At 35.7% G+C, this 16,367-nt stretch overlaps 1 pseudogene; it reads left to right on the top strand.

The window, feature by feature from the left end:
- Positions 1-1,834: 1,834 nt before the first annotated feature.
- Positions 1,835-2,378, top strand: LOC116747216 (annotated as a pseudogene).
- The last annotated feature ends 13,989 nt before the right edge of the window (positions 2,379-16,367 follow it).

Raw genomic sequence — 16,367 nt, 5'->3', positions numbered from 1 at the left:
GTTGAATTGCTCTTGCATAAAGTAGGTATTTAACAGAAGTAAACATCCACAGATATATTGTCAATTTATAACATAGCCAAACTCAGTCCATGTGTGTTAAAATTTAGATTCTAAAAAAATTAAAATTAAAAAAAGGCATCATTATTTACAATTGCTAAGACATGAAAGCAACCTAAGTGTTCACAGATAGATGAATGGATAAAGAAAATGTGGTACATATCTACAATGAAATATTATGCAGCCATAAAAAAGAAGGAAACCTTGCCATCTGTGACAACATGGATGGATCTTGAGGGCATTGTGCTAAGTGAAATAAGTCAGACAGAAATAATCTCACTTATATGTGGAAGCTAAAAATAAATAAATAGAACCAAATTCATGGAAAAAGAGATCAGATTTGTGGTTACTTGAGGCAGAGGATGGGATTGGGAGAATTGGATGAAGGTGGTAAAAAGTCATACACTTACAGTTATAAAATAAATATTGGGGATATAATATAAAACATGATGACTATAGTTAACATTGTTGTGTAGTATATTTGACAACTGCTAAGAGAGCAAATAATAAAAGTTCTTACAAGGAAAAATCATTTTTTTATGACCATATGAGGTGATGAGTGTTAACCAAACCTCTTGTGGTAATCATTTTGCAGTATATGTGTGTCAAGTCATTATGTTGTACGCCTTGAAATTATACAGTGCTCTTTGTTAATTATATCTCAGTAAAACTGGAAAAATAAAATAATTTTCAACACCCTCCCCCCAAAAAAAAGGCATTACTTACTTTCACCCAGATGGAGGTTCATGGTGAGTTATTTAATGAAAAAGATGGATTATGTAAGATTAATTCTACTTGGTAAAAATGCTATTTTGTTTCAAGGTCTCCAGTGGGTCACCAGATCAAGATGTAGCCTTAGTCAAACTCTATAACCTCCCTTGGAAAATTACTCCAAACTGATTACCTGAAAGCTCAGGTAACAGCCCAGCTAATGGACAGGTGTTGAAGTCAGTGAGAAAAACACACATGATCCCATGTTTTCAGAAGCTACCAAGGCCAAACTTTATGGACTGGCTTTGAAGAGACAGAGAAACATAAATGCTGTTATCATCACAATATTTGATTCTATACAACGACTTGCATGCATGCAATTTTGGAGTATTATATATATTTCTAAACGTGGCAAACGTTGAAGAAAATGAACTAGGCAATTAATATTGATTAAAGAAGAAGTATGAAATGAAGGGTAATGGAGAAGGTATTACTTTTGTTTTTTTATGTTCCTTTGCCTGGTGTCACTAGCAATGGTGAAAAATAATTTGCAATGTTATTAAGAAAATTATTACGAAAAATAATAGAATAATTGATACCATAGATCAGTTATTTGATATGCTGTTGCAAATAAGAAAAAAATGATAATAATGATAATCATTAACACTTGATGCTTACTTACATTTTCTGGCAGAGAGCTTAGTGCTTATATGTAGATTATCACCCTTGACCCTCACAACAATCTTACTCTATAAAAATATTATGAATTGTATATCACAGAATTTTCATGAGAATTCAGTGAGGCAACATATGTAAAGACCCTTTTGGAATCTGAAAAGCAGTAACAGAAACATAAACGGTTTTATTTATACTATCACAAAATTAAATTTCATTAAAAATACACATTTAATAACCACATTTGAGGGAGTTCCCTGGTGATCCCTGGTTAGGACTCTGCGCTTTCACTGCCACTGGGAAACTAAGATCCCACAAGCCGCACGGCGCCACCAAAAAATGTTTTTAAAAATCATATTTGATTTGTTGTTTAGAATTCACTTTGCTACCTATGAGATATGAAGTTGAACTAGCCCGGGACAACTACGGTAAGAAAAAGAAGAGGAAGTGAGAAAAGCAGCTGCCCCAGACCCCCTCCCAGCAGCAAGTCCAGGAGGCAGAAGGTGCTCTGGCCTCCAAAAGGAAGAAGCCATGTGTCAGGTACCTGCCCCCAGAAGCCCTGTGACAGCCCTGCCTCCTCCCACGGCAGCATGCTGGACTCCCCGGCCACCGCCTCAGCGGCCTTGGCCTCCCCGGTTGCCGCGGCTGCCACCCACTCGGAGCAAGCCCAGCCCCTCTCCCTCACCACCAAGCCAGAGACCCGGGCCCAGCTGGCTCTCCACTCAGCTGCCTTCCTGTCAGCGAAGGCTGCCGCCACCTCCTCTGGCCAGATGCGCAGCCAGCCCCCCTTCCTGTCCCGGCCCCTCCCCCTGGGGTCCGTGCCCACAGCTCTGCTGACGTCCCCCCTTTCCTTCCCAGCTACGCTCCATGCCCACCAGGCCCTCCCCGTGCTCCAGGCCCAGCCTCTCTCCTTGGTCACCAAGCCTGCCCACTAAGCTGCCCCCTGTCACGTGACCCATCGAGTAGTAATGATGCAGCAGAAGAAGAAAAGAAAAAAAAGGGAACTTTACTGGTCAATATTTGACCACTTCGGACTGTTCTGTAAAGTGACTGGTAACAGCAGTACTTTACGTTTTGTAGATGTAACCAGTAGCTGATCTTAAGGCTTTTTAACAAAACAAAACAAAAACCTTTAAAAAACAAGAACTGAAAAGTAGTGTGTTATTCTTCCTATACGTGCGGCGGTGGATGCACCTGGGCAGAAGGCACCTCTGTCTCTACCTCCTGGACTCTCTGCCCTCCTCCCTCTTCCCATCACCCCCCGCGTCCCGGCTTCCCCCACCCAGCCTGCATGTTGGCCGTTGCTGCCATTTCTAGCCCGTAGCCTCTTCATCTACATCGCATTCCTGGACATTCCCTTTTACTTGGCCCACGTTTTTCTCCTTTGCTCAGCTCCGTGGGTTCTTGCCTTCACGTTCGTCCTCTGCCCAGTGTAAGGCTGTCACCATGTGAGAAGACACCTCGGCCTCGTTTGTCTCCACCAGAGTCCCCTTTCCCTCAGTGGCCCTAATGCCCCAGCCTCCAGCTTTTGTTGGGGGGAAGAGGTCCTCTGCAATGGTTCTTCCCCGGGGACTCAAGGTGCCTGCAACTTCCTCAGCGAAGTAGCCTGTGCTCCACCCGCTTACCAGTCGAGATGTCCCCTCACAGCCCCGGAGTGTCAGACAGGACCTGGCTCTGAGGTCTGGCTCCTGTCACCTGGGTCGGTCCGTGCTAACACAATCTGCCAAAGCTCTAAAGACCCTCCTCCCTCCCCCATCGCCTCACACACTTCTTCTGTATTTCCTTTCATTTTTATGGGGATTTTGGGAACAATTCAAACTCCCAGTTGTTTATTTTCACAAAAGAAAATAAAATTGCCATTGCAAGAAAAAAATGTTTTTTTAAATCTTGTGTGATTTGTTTAGAATTCACTTTGCTATCTATGAGATATGAAGTTGAAGTAGGTTGTTAGTCATATAGTCCCTAAAATAAAAGCTCTGCTTATCTTGTTTCATATGATTATTCATGAAACATTCTGATTACAATGATGTAGTGTGTAGTTCGGTTTTAATATCCCAATGCCCCAAACAAATGAATATTATTAATCACCTTAAAAAACTAAGAAAATCCACTGAAAAATTTTAAAAATCAGTAATATAGTTTGGTGAGAGAAGCAGTATTTAAGAAAGTAAATACAACCAGTGGCTTCCCTATGTATCAGCAATAAATCTTTTAAAAATAACAATTCATAAAAGAATCTATCCACAGCAGAAAGAAAATATTAAAAGATGTCAATGAATAAATTTAAGCATACAAAATGTCCTGGTTGTATATAAATACTGTCCTCTTGTGTGTGTGTGCGTGTGTGTGTGTGTGTGTGTGTGTGTGTTCCCACATGCAATAGATCCTGGATGGAAAAATAACCTACTGAAAATAGCTAATCAAATTATAATTTGAAAGTGATTTTGTTTTTTAGGCATTGGACATAGTATTATTACAGTCTAAGCAAATGTGAATACCACTAAGAAACCAAATAATGCCAATGAATAATATTTAATACATTAAACTGTACTATAAAGATATAATCATTAAAACAACCATTAGATCAATAGCTCAAATGGATATGGGGAAATTCAACACTTGCAACTCAATTCTCACCGTTAAATGGATACATTACACACATTTTTAAAGGTTGTATTTGAAAATATCCCCCAAATAAAAATCTACTAATAAGTACATCCTTAATGATTTGTTGAATGAGGAAAACAATTAGCAGATGAGTGTGTAAGTTATGACTTCCTTTCTGTAAAATAAAAAAAGTTTTAAAAAGTGTCTCTGTTTACATATTAATGGTGAGTATATATAATTTTATGGGAGGAAAATGATGACGAGAAATTCTTACATGCTATTAGTAATTGTTAAGGCTAGGCTTCCACTAAGTTTGATAATTAAATGGAAGTATCAGGGTATATTCTCCATTGCAACTCAATCCATTCATTATTTATCAAATGTGTAATGTGAAAATAATATAATGATAGAGAAGTTAATTCCAACACTTTAGCATTTTACTTACTTTAAAATACATATTATACATTATTTCCAAGTACCAGAGTTAGTTTTCTTAAGTTATATGAAACACTAGTTACCCATACCAATTGTGATACCTTTAAAATTTTTCTATTAAAAAAAGCTATCAGGGGCTTCCCCGGTGGCGCAGTGGTTGAGAGTCTGCCTGCTGATGCAGGGGACACGGGTTCGTGCCCCGGTCCGGGAAGATCCCACATGCCGCGGAGCGGCTGAGCCCATGAGCCATGGCCGCTGAGCCTGCGCGTCCGGAGCCTGTGCTCCGCAACGGGAGAGGCCACAACAGTAAGAGGCCCGCGTACCGCAAAAAAAAAAAAAAAAAATCTATCAGCAACCAAATAGATTTTCTTGACCCACTAGGTGGGACATTGAAATAGAACAATTTGGTAATTGTGGGTTATTAAGATAGAAAAATAATGGAGGAAATGTTTAAGAGTAATCCTGTATCTTTAACAGCAAAATAGCAATATATTTGAACGTTTGTTAATATATAGTTTTGATGCTAAAAACTTAGTTTTGTACTTAAAGTTTTATACTTACTTAGAACTTACCAACATATAAGTAACTTGAGTAAATCTATTAACTAGCTAATATTAAGTCCCAGTATTAAGTTGACATCTCAGTGTTGTTTGGTTTTCAGGTGGCTGTCAGTGCAACCCTGGGTGAGTTGGCACCAAAGTCTCTACAAACTTGTTTTGTGAGGACCTGGATCCCAAAATACAGGAGAGCATCAAATGTCTAAGAGGCTTATATTAGGCATAATCCCAAAATAAGTACCACCTGAATTGTTTGAGAGAAGAACCTAAGGCACATATTTTTGGGGTGATGTGTGTGGAGGATTATTTTAAGTGTGATTCATGAAGAGAGCTATTACCATTCACTTAGGAAAACCAAGAAATTCATGTTGAAAAAAATTGAGAACTTATAGTTTGCTCTGGAAGGAGGCAGGCAGACAGCAATTTTATAATAACCAATAGCTTTACCAATTATCAAAGTTAATCCATCAGTAAGGGAAAAACAAAAACCAAAACAAAATGAAAAGATAATCTAAAATTCTAAAGGATAAACTTATCAGGTATTTTCAAGGACACTTAGGATGAAAAAAAATTTTTTCATAGAAAGATTTAAAAAAGAAGTTTCAAAAATGATAAACATACGGAAAAAAGGCTCAATATTGTAAAGTTGTTAATATTTCATGAGTTAACTTATAGTCATTTTAGAATTAAAAGTCCTAATACAGCCTAACATAATTTTTGTAAGTTTAATTAAGTGAGGTAATGGTAATCTCCAAAAATAAATTGGTGGTATATGACACAGAAGCAATGGATAAATAGAATAGGAAAAGCAATTGAATAATGGTTACTCTACTATAAAGCTATAATAATTTAGACAGTTTGCTGCTGGGTCAGTCATTGGTCATCGCAACTTATTTGAGAGGTAGCTGTAGCACAAAGTCAATATCTGTCAGAAAACCACACATAAATCCTCAATTTAAAACATATGCCTGAATTCAGCCCACATGGGTTAAAATTTAAATTTCATAATTTTCAAACATTTCAGACATTAATTCATGAAGCAATCTGACTTAGACATCTGTGATGTACTTAGTTTTTATAGTGTGATGAAACATGAAAAAATAAATTTATACAATATTTCCCATTGTTAAAAAAACTCAAATACCTTAGAGTTTGTATGTATGTGTGTGTATGTATGTGTATATTAGGATTTCTTTTGAGCATACAGAAAGGTATCGAGGAAATACACTAAACAATTTGCATTGCTTATAAAAGGACTGGAGAAATATATAGGGTGTGATGGGAGATCATTGCACTTTCGTTATGTCTTTACATTATTTACTATTTCAAAATGAGCAAATATTTCTCTTTAATTAAGATACAATTTAAAAAGAAAATGCAATGTGGTTAAAAATGAAAGGAAACTTTGCTTAATTCTTCTATAACTGACAAGCAGTACACTTTGTGCTTTTAAGTGGATTACCTTGTTCAGTCTTTACACACATACAAAAATATAGTATAGTTGTTAGTTCTACATTATAGACAGCTCAGAGTGACTAAAGAGATTGATACATGAGAAAATTATCACTGAAAGAGCTTACAATGTTCAGGTCCATCCTTAAAAATTAAATATAAATAAATATAAAATAGATAAAAACATTTTCACTGCTGACTTTTGAAATGTTATTTAGAATCTATGAATTTTTACTAAAGTTCATCACATTATCAACTTACAATTTTGGAAAGTAACTTACAGTCATCCTCAATTTACAAAAAAAAAGGCAATAAAAAATCTTGTTTTTCTGTGTATATTTAAATACATACAGGCATATGTATTTTTAAGAGAACAATCAGGAAATATACCACATTGTTAATACTTCTTACTATAGGAGATATGAGGCAGAGAAGGTTGGTGTGGGTGAGAAGGATTGCTAATTTTTATTATATATCCTTAGCTAGTTCCATTTGAAATAGTGAAAAGGAGCTATTTTGTTATTTAATATAGTCAATAGAGATAGAGATAAAAATGAAAGGTTCTACAGGCAAATCAATTCACAAGAAAATTTTAAAAGTCACTTACCTTCTAGAAACTATAAGTTTTCTCTTCTGTAAACCAAAGATATTAACCATACTTAATATTAAATTTGGACAAAAGTAGCAGCACTGATGATGATTATTAAGATTTACAGACTACTTACATGGCAGGCTGACTGCTTGGTGTGTATTTGTGGATAATCTCACTTGAACCCTGTAAAAGTTCTATGATACAGATGATATTATTAATTCTGATGATTCAGTTCCTCTTGGAAATTGAGAAGAGATAGAAACAAGCTATTAAATTATCACATTTGCTTCAAAGCCAAAATACACATATAATTATGTTCTCTTGATATCCTCTTTAGAAGCCAATTATCTATATATCAGGATGTGATTATCCAGACTAATCCTTCGTATTAGCTATGCTTAATCACCCCTATTCCATTAATTGTCATTTTATGCCTCAAGGTCTCAGATGAAACTGGAGTTCAAGAAACTTGAAACTCAGTTCAAGGAACTGCCACAGGTAAACACTGTGTATTGGCTGCCATGTGACTCTGAACTGACCACGTGAAGACCAGAAGTTCGGAATAGAGATGAAGATCCCAGGTCTAAAGAACATGGGGTAAGGAGTGGTTAGGAAGACCCAGTCTCTAAAGCATGAATACAGTCTGAGTTGCTCTGTACTATTGTACATGTAATTTGCTGATTATAGTAATGCAGTAAACAGTTGGGGCAGCACTTAACATTTAGTAAATCCAAGAAAATGCAGTAAAGAATGATGACCTTCACTAACATGATTTGGTAGAAGAAACAGTTTTATTGAGGTATAATTTATATGCCACAAAATTCACCCATTTTAATGGTGTATAATTTAAAGATTCTTAATACATTTACAGAGCTGGGCAACTATCACCACAACCTAAGGCAACTACTAATCTACTTTTTTTCCTTTATGGATTTGGAGTTTCTGGACATTTTGTATAAAAGCAGTAATACAACATGTGGCCTTTCTGTCTGGCTTTCATCTAATTTAATGCTTTTGAGTTTAATCCACTGGCAGCATATACTGATACTTCATTCCTTTTCACTACCAAATAATATTCCAGTGTATGGCTATATCACATTTTGTTCATCCATTCACCGCATTGCGTGGACACATGCTTTCACTATTTGAGGTAAATACCTAGGAGTGGAATTATATGCCAAGTTAATGCTAAATGAACATTTAACATTTTAAGAAGTTGCTATACCATTTTCCAAAGTGGCTTCATCATTTTTCATTCCAACAGCAATGTGTGAGAGTTTCAGTTTCTTTACATCCTTTTCAACACTTGTTATCATCTGACTTTTATATGTAATATTTTGCTAGGTCTGAAGTGGTATCTTATTGTGGTTTTGATTTGCATTTCCCTAACGACTAATGATTTTGAGCGTCACTTCATGTACTTCAGGCCATTCCTATGTTCTGTTTGTTAAAATTTCTATTTACAATTTTGCCTGTTTTTAATGGGATTATTTGCCTTCTAATATATTCTGGGTACAAGTTCTTTATTGAATACATCATTTAAAAATACTTTCTCCCATTGTATGAATTGTGTTTTCACTTTATTAATGAAGTCATTTGAAGTACAAATGTTTTTTAATCTTGATGAAGTAAAATATACATTTTTTAAATCTCTTGTGCTTTTGTGTCATAGCTAAGAAATATTTGTCTAACTCAAGGTTTAAAAATTTACCATTAGCTTTTTTCTAAGAGTTTTATACTTTTAAGCTCTTATTTTACATCTATGATCCATTTTGAGTTAATTTTTAGGTTTGGTTTGAGGCAAGAGTCCACATTAATCCTCTTATATATGGTTATCCAGTTGTCTCAGAGTAACTTATTGAAAAGATTATTCTCTCCCAATTGAAAGGTCTTGGTGCCCTTGTCAAAAATCAAATAACCATAGATATATGGTTTTACATCTGGACTCTCAGTTCTATGCCATTGATCTGTATGTCTATCGTTTTCCCAATACAACACTGTCTTGATTACTATAGCTTTGTAGTAAGTTTTAAAATCTGTCAGTGTAAGTTTTCCAATGTTATTCTTCTTTTAAATATTGTTTTGGAAAGAAATATAGATCAATAGAACAGGATAGAAAGCCCAGAGATAAACCCACGCACATATGGTCCCCTTATCTTTGATAAAGGAGGCAGGAATGGACAGTGGAGAAAGGACAGCCTCTTCAATAAGTGGTGCTGGGAAAACTGGACAGGTACATGTAAAAGTATGAGATTAGGGCTTCCCTGGTGGCGCAGTGGTTGAGAGTCTGCCTGCCGATGCAGGGGACACGGGTTCGTGCCCCGGTCTGGGAGGATCCCACATGCCGCGGAGCGGCTGGGCCCGTGAGCCATGGCCGCTGGGCCTGCGCGTCCGGAGCCTGTCCTCCGCAACGGGAGGGGCCACAGCAGTGAGAGGCCCGCGTAACGCATAAAAAAAAAAAAAAAAAAAAAAAAAAAAAAGTATGAGATTAGAACACTCCCTAACACCATACACAAAAATAAGCTCAAAATGGATTAAAGACCTAAATGTAAGTCCAGAAACTATCAAACTCTTAGAGGAAAACATAGGCACAACACTCTATGACATAAATCACAGCAAGATTCTTTTTGACCCACCTCCTAGAGAAAGGGAAATATAAACAAATGGGACCTGATGAAACGTCAAAGCTTTTGCACAGCAAAGGAAACCATAAACAAGATGAAAAGACAACCCTCAGAATGGGAGAAAATATTTGCAAATGAAGCAACTGACAAAGGATTAATCTCCAAAATTTACAAGCAGCTCATGCAGCTCAATAACAAAAAAACAAAAAACCCAATCCAAAAATGGGCAGAAGACCTAAATAGGCATTTCTCCAAAGAAGATATACAGATTGCCAACAAACACATGAAAGGATGCTCAATATCACTAATCATTAGAGAAATGCAAATCAAAGCTACAATGAGATATCATCTCACACCAGTCAGAATGGCCATCATCAAAAAATCTAGAAACAACAAATGCTGGAGAGGGTATGGAGAATAGGGAACACTCTTGCACTGTTGGTGGGAATGTGAATTGGTACAGCCACTATGGAGAACAGTATGGAGGTTCCTTAAAAAGCCTCAAATAGAACTACCATATGTCCCAGCAATCCCACTACTGGGCATATACCCTGAGAAAACCATAATTCAAAAAGAGTCATATACCAAAATGTTTATTGCAGCTCTGTTTACAATAGCCAGGAGATGGAAGCAACCTAAGTGTCCATCGACAGATGAATGGATAAAGAAGATGTGGCACATATATACAATGGAATATTATTCAGCCATAAAAAGAAACAAAATTGAGTTATTTGTAGTGAGGTGGATGGACCTAGAGTCTGTCATACAGAGTGAAGTAAGTCAGAAAGAGAAAAACAAATACCGTATGCTAACACATATATATGGAATCTAAGAAAAAAAAATGTCATGAAGAACCTAGGGGTAAGACGGGAATAAAGGCACAGACCTACTAGCGAATGGACTTGAGGATATGGGGAGGGGGAAGGGTAAGCTGTGACAAAGTGAGAGAGTGGCATGGACATATATACAGTACCAAACGTAAAATAGATAGCTAGTGGGAAGCAGCCGCATCGCACAGGGAGATCAGCTCGGTGCTTTGTGACCACCTAGAGGGGTGGGATAGGGAGGGTGGGAGGGAGAGAGACGCAAGAGAGAAGAGATATGGGAACATATGTATATGTATAACTGATTTACTTTGTTATAAAGCAGAAACTAACACACCATTGTAAAGCAATTATACTCCAATAAAGATGTTAAAAAAATAAATAAACATACCTTTTGACTTCTAAAATAAAATATTGTTTTGACTCTATAGATCTTTTGTTTTGCCATATGAATTTTAGAATGAGCTTGTCAGTAGCTGTGAAAAAGACAGCTGGGCTTTTAATAGGGTTGTGTTGAATCTATAGATCAGTTAGAGAGTATTGCCATCTTAACATTATTGATTCTTCCAATTAATGAGATGTTCCTTCATTTATTTAGATGTCCTTTAATTTCTTTCAGCGGTGTTTTATAGTTTTCATTGTACAAGGTGTGGACTTTTTTGTTAAACATATTCTTCAGTATTTTATTCTCTTTGATGATATTGTGAATGGAATTTCTTCATTTTCATTTTTTTTGTTGTTTTTTTGGCCACACCACAAGGCTTGTGGGATCTTTGCTCTCCAGCCAGAGATGGAATCCAGGCCCTAGGCAGTGAAATTGTGGAGTCCTAACCACTGAACCACCAGGGAATTCCCTTCATTTTCTTTTTGGACTGTTAATTGCTAGCATTTACACATACTATGACGTTTGCATGGTGACCTTGGGTGCTGAGACCTTGCTGAGCTTGTTTATTCGTTCTTGGTTTTTGTGTGTGTGGATTCCCTAGGATTTTCTACATACAGGGTCATGTTTTCTGCAAATAAAGACAGTTTTAATATTTCCTTTCCAGTCTGGATTTTGTTTCATCTCTTTTACTTACTTAACTGCACTGGCTAAAACTTCCAGTACAATGTTAAATAAAAGTGGTAAGGGTAAATATCTTTCATTTGTTCCTGATCTCAATTGGAAGGCATATAGTTTTTCATCATTATACACCATGTTTTTAGTGGTGTTTTCTTGTGAATGCCAATCCCTGCTATACATGATCTTGCTCACCTTCTATCAGTAGACTTCTGTAGCTTGTTACTCACTGCATGCTAGCCTGATGTTGGGGATCTTCTCTGTTTCCCTGGTATAAGCTAAATCTTAGGTAGGTGAGATATTAGGTTCTTGTGGGCAGGCCTTTCTCAGCAATGTTGTCCCTTCCCCACCCGTAGGAAACCTCTAATGATCTGAGCCCAGATCATTGTTTTATCTCTCCCCCAGGAGTAAAGAATATTTTACTTTCCTGTACACCCAGTTTCAGGTATAAATAAACGACTTATTTATGGTCATTAAGTTACAACATAAACTATGATCCCTGACACTTACTCAGTAAGAAAAACATGACTTTTTAATTACATTTTTAATGAGGAGTTAATTTTTATTTTAATATAAAACATGCAATGGAAATTGTATGTGCCTGTTAATATTTACAAATATATTACATCCTGATAACTTGTTTATATACCAGTGTAATAATTTTTCTGTATTTATAACATTTTATGCATAGGTTTGCCTACAATACCAAGTAGATATATGTTAATTGTGGTTTCTGCTACTCTAAATAACTTTAATAAAATTTGCTATTTTTCTAATGAAAAAAGACTTCCAAGCCTATATTACATGATAATTTCATGTTAATTTTAGAAGCTAAATAGCTGTCATATATTGATCTCTGCAGTCCCCATAGTAACCATGAGATATTAATCTCTAAAATCTCAGCCAAACTACTGCACATTGTGCAAAGTAAATGCAAAAGATATGATTTTATTGAAATAATTTATTAAGAAGGAAATTCTCCATAAGCATTTTTAGGATTTTTGGTTAGAATTATAGTCACAGTAATATGGAGTAATTTGTTAGAATAATAAGTTTAAAGAACCATATAAACTCAAAATTACCAGAGTCAGTTTTTTAAAAAAAGGAAAATTATCTATAATGTTCTTCAAGAATATTTATATACTTAAAAAGGCCTTCATAGAAACTAATAATCTCAAATATTTTTGAGTTTGCAGATTGCTATTCATTGACATTGTAATAGTAGTAAATAGAAAATTAAATGTCAAAAGGTTTTCTCTAGAGATCTTTTATATCTTCCTCATATTACTGAAAAGAACATATTATATTTATTAATGGAATTATGGGGAAATATCTCAATGTGAAATAATTATGTGACATCAGGCATTACTCAGTGCTCTTGGATTCTTTCAGCATCAGTTTTCACTAATATAAAATTGAGAGATAAATAAATGTGCTGTTAAATAACTTACCTAAACTTGTATATATAAGGCAGATAGTGGTGTTTAAAATTATAAATAGATATAAATGTTTACTTATTTAACTTGAGGTCATTTTATGCCTATAAAATATAATAATGAAAATGCTTCCGTTGCTACATAAATTATTCAGTTTGACTACATAAAAGGTTTCAGTTGGATAAATAAGGCTGTAATTCAGCTCCATATTCTTAATGTTTCTGTTTAGATCAAAAGCCTGCATTGAATTAGTACATATGTTTCACCTATTTCTTTAAGCAAAGCATGCCTACTTTTGTAAAGTTAATGTGGAAAATGGTAAGAAAAATTACCATTAAATAGTTAAATATTTCAAAGAATATACTTATACATTATACAATATATATTATATAAATATAATTATATATTATTTTATATTATCTATTATAAAACATAATTATTTTATAAAATATGTAACATACTATATATTATAAAATATATATTATACAATAGATACTATTTTGGTATATCTAAAATTTATATGTAACTGGGTATCCTCTATTATTTTTGGGTAAACATGACAACCCTACCATTGAATAATACAGAATTAGGAAAACATACGCTATTGTGAGTCAACAGCTATATAAAATATTCCAGTGAACATGATACTCCCAAATCTTCCTTCCAGTTATATGGCAGAAACTGTTTCTCACTTGTATCTCTTTGCTCAGAACATATTAGTTATTATTTAGAATGATAATTACCAGGTATTGTGAGAGAAAATAGAGACATCATGTTAATAAATATGTAGTCAACTTAGGTAGAAGGGAGAAGAGTGCAAATTTGGGGAGGATGGTATGAGGCAGATAAAATAAATTCTGGTTCCACAGGAAATAATAATTTAAAAGTAGTAAATGTCTCAGGGACTACATTGAGATAGAGAGCAAATAAAAGACCATAACTAGTACACATAGAAAAAGTCATTTTTCATAGGGATTCATGTACAGAAAAACAATTTGTCTTAAGGAGTTAGAGGAGAAATAAGCAATCTGTATTTTCCCCTTGTGTCTTGCTCTGATTTAAGAGGATTATAAATTTGCTTTCATCATTTTGATACTTGAAATGAAATACCATAATAGAGGATTTTTAGCATGAGCACATTAGTTTAAAGTCACTTATCTTCCTTCTCCTCTTGGGATTCACAAGGAGAATAAGGCAACAGAAATGCATACCTCTTATATGACGCTAGGAGCAGCTGAAACCTTAAATAATGAAATGATGTCTGTGCTGCCATACGCAGCAGATATAGGACAGTAGTATGACCTGGAGTAAGTAGAGGATATGCCACAAATGCAGATCCCAGAGGCATCTGACAATGTACAGTTCTCGAATTTGAAGACAGGAGCCTGAGCTGAAAATAATAGATCCCTGTGTGCAATACTGGGAACAGCGTGCAAAGGCTGGAGGTACGGTTTTGTTCTGAGAAGGTGAGAGCAACCACAGAGGGGAGGAGGAGGAGGAGGAGGAGGAGCAGGAGGAAGTGGAGGAGGAGGAGCAGGAGGGGGAGGAGAAGCAGGTCATAGATAGAGAGGTGGTGGGTGGGGTGTGGGCAAAATGTGTGAAAGGGGCCAAAAGGTACAAACTTCCAGTTATAAAATAAATGTCATGGGGAGGTAATGTACAGCATGGTGACTAGAGTTAATAATACTTTATTGCATATTGGAAAGTCGCTAAGAAGAGTGAATCATAAAAGTCCTCATTACAGGAAAAAAAATTTTTTTGTAACTGTATGGTGATGGATATTAACTAGACTTACTGTGGTGATCATTCTGAAAACCCAAAGGTTTGTTATAATACAAGCTGATGGCGGCTTCTAATATTTATATGGAAATGCAAAAGACCTGGAATAGCCAAAAGAACTTTTATTTTATTTATTTATTTTTAAAATTTATTTATTTATTTTTGGCTGCGTTGGGTCTTCGTTGTTGCGCGTGGGCTTTCTCTAGTTGCAGCGAGCAGTGACTACTCTTTGTTGCGGTGCGCGGGCTTCTCATTGCAGTGGCTTCTCTTGCTGCAGAGCACAGGCTCTAGCACTGGCTTCAGTAGTTGTGGCACGTGGGCTCAGTAGTTGTAGCTCGCGGGCTCTAGAGCGCAGGCTCAGTAGTTGTGGCGCACGGGCTTAGTTGCTCCACAGCATGTGGGATCTTCCCAGAACAGGGCTTAAACCCGTGTCCCCTGCATTGGCAGGTGGATTCTTAACCACTGTGCCACCAGGGAAGTCCCAAGAACTTTTACAAAGAACAAAGTTGGAGGGGTTGTACTACTTGATTTCAAGGACTTTTTATGAAGTAACAATAATCTACACAGTGCTGTATTGGTATAATGATAAAAATATATAACTGGAATGTGATAGAGATTCCAGTAATAGAACTATACATATATATGCATATATAGACAAATCGATTATCAACAGAGATTCGAAGATAGATTAGAGAGGATAGTCTTTTCAAAATCTGAGTCTGGAGCAATTGCATATCCACATGCAAAAAAATTAATTTTGATCTCTACATCTCACCACATAAAAATTAACTCAGAATAGATCATAGACCTTAATAATGCTTCTATATGAAAACCCAGGGAAAATATTTGTTGCTTTGAAACCATTTCTTATGTACAAAAAACCCAATCTATTAATGAACTAAAAAGGTATATTGGGTTTAATTCAAATTACAATCTTTGAAAAACACTGTAAAGAGAATGAAAAGACAAATCACAGATTGTGAGAAAAGGTTTGCCAATCACATATCTGATAAAGGACTTGTGTCAAGAATATATAAAGAATTCTCAAAACTCAATAATAAGAAATCAAACAATCCGATAAAAAAACAAGCAAAAGATTTGAACAGACACTTCATCAAAGAAGATATAAGGATGGCAAATAAGCACATGAAAAGATGCTTAGTCATTAGGGAAATGCTATATCACAATTAGATTCTACTGTGTACTTATTAGAAGGTCTAAAATTGAAAATACTACTGATACTGTGTCCGTGAGGATGTGGATCACTGGAGCACTACTACACTTCTGGTCAGAATGTAAATGGCACAATCATTTTGGGAAACAATTTAGCAGATTCGTAAAAAGCTAAACATTTACTACCACATGATCAATCCATTCTAAACCTTGGTATTTATCCAAGAGACATGAAAACATATGTGATGCAAAGAACTATACACAAATGTTCATAACAGATTTACTCATAATGGCAAAAAAAATAGAAACAACAGAAATGTACACCAACAAGGGCATGGATAAACAAAATTTGGTATATCCATACAGTGGAATACGATTCAGCCAT

Source organism: Phocoena sinus, chromosome X (assembly GCF_008692025.1).
Source record: "Phocoena sinus isolate mPhoSin1 chromosome X, mPhoSin1.pri, whole genome shotgun sequence".
Classification (NCBI taxonomy): domain Eukaryota; kingdom Metazoa; phylum Chordata; class Mammalia; order Artiodactyla; family Phocoenidae; genus Phocoena; species Phocoena sinus.
The sequence above is the reverse complement of the archived record's forward strand: the minus strand, read 5'-3'. Positions and strand labels throughout refer to the sequence as shown.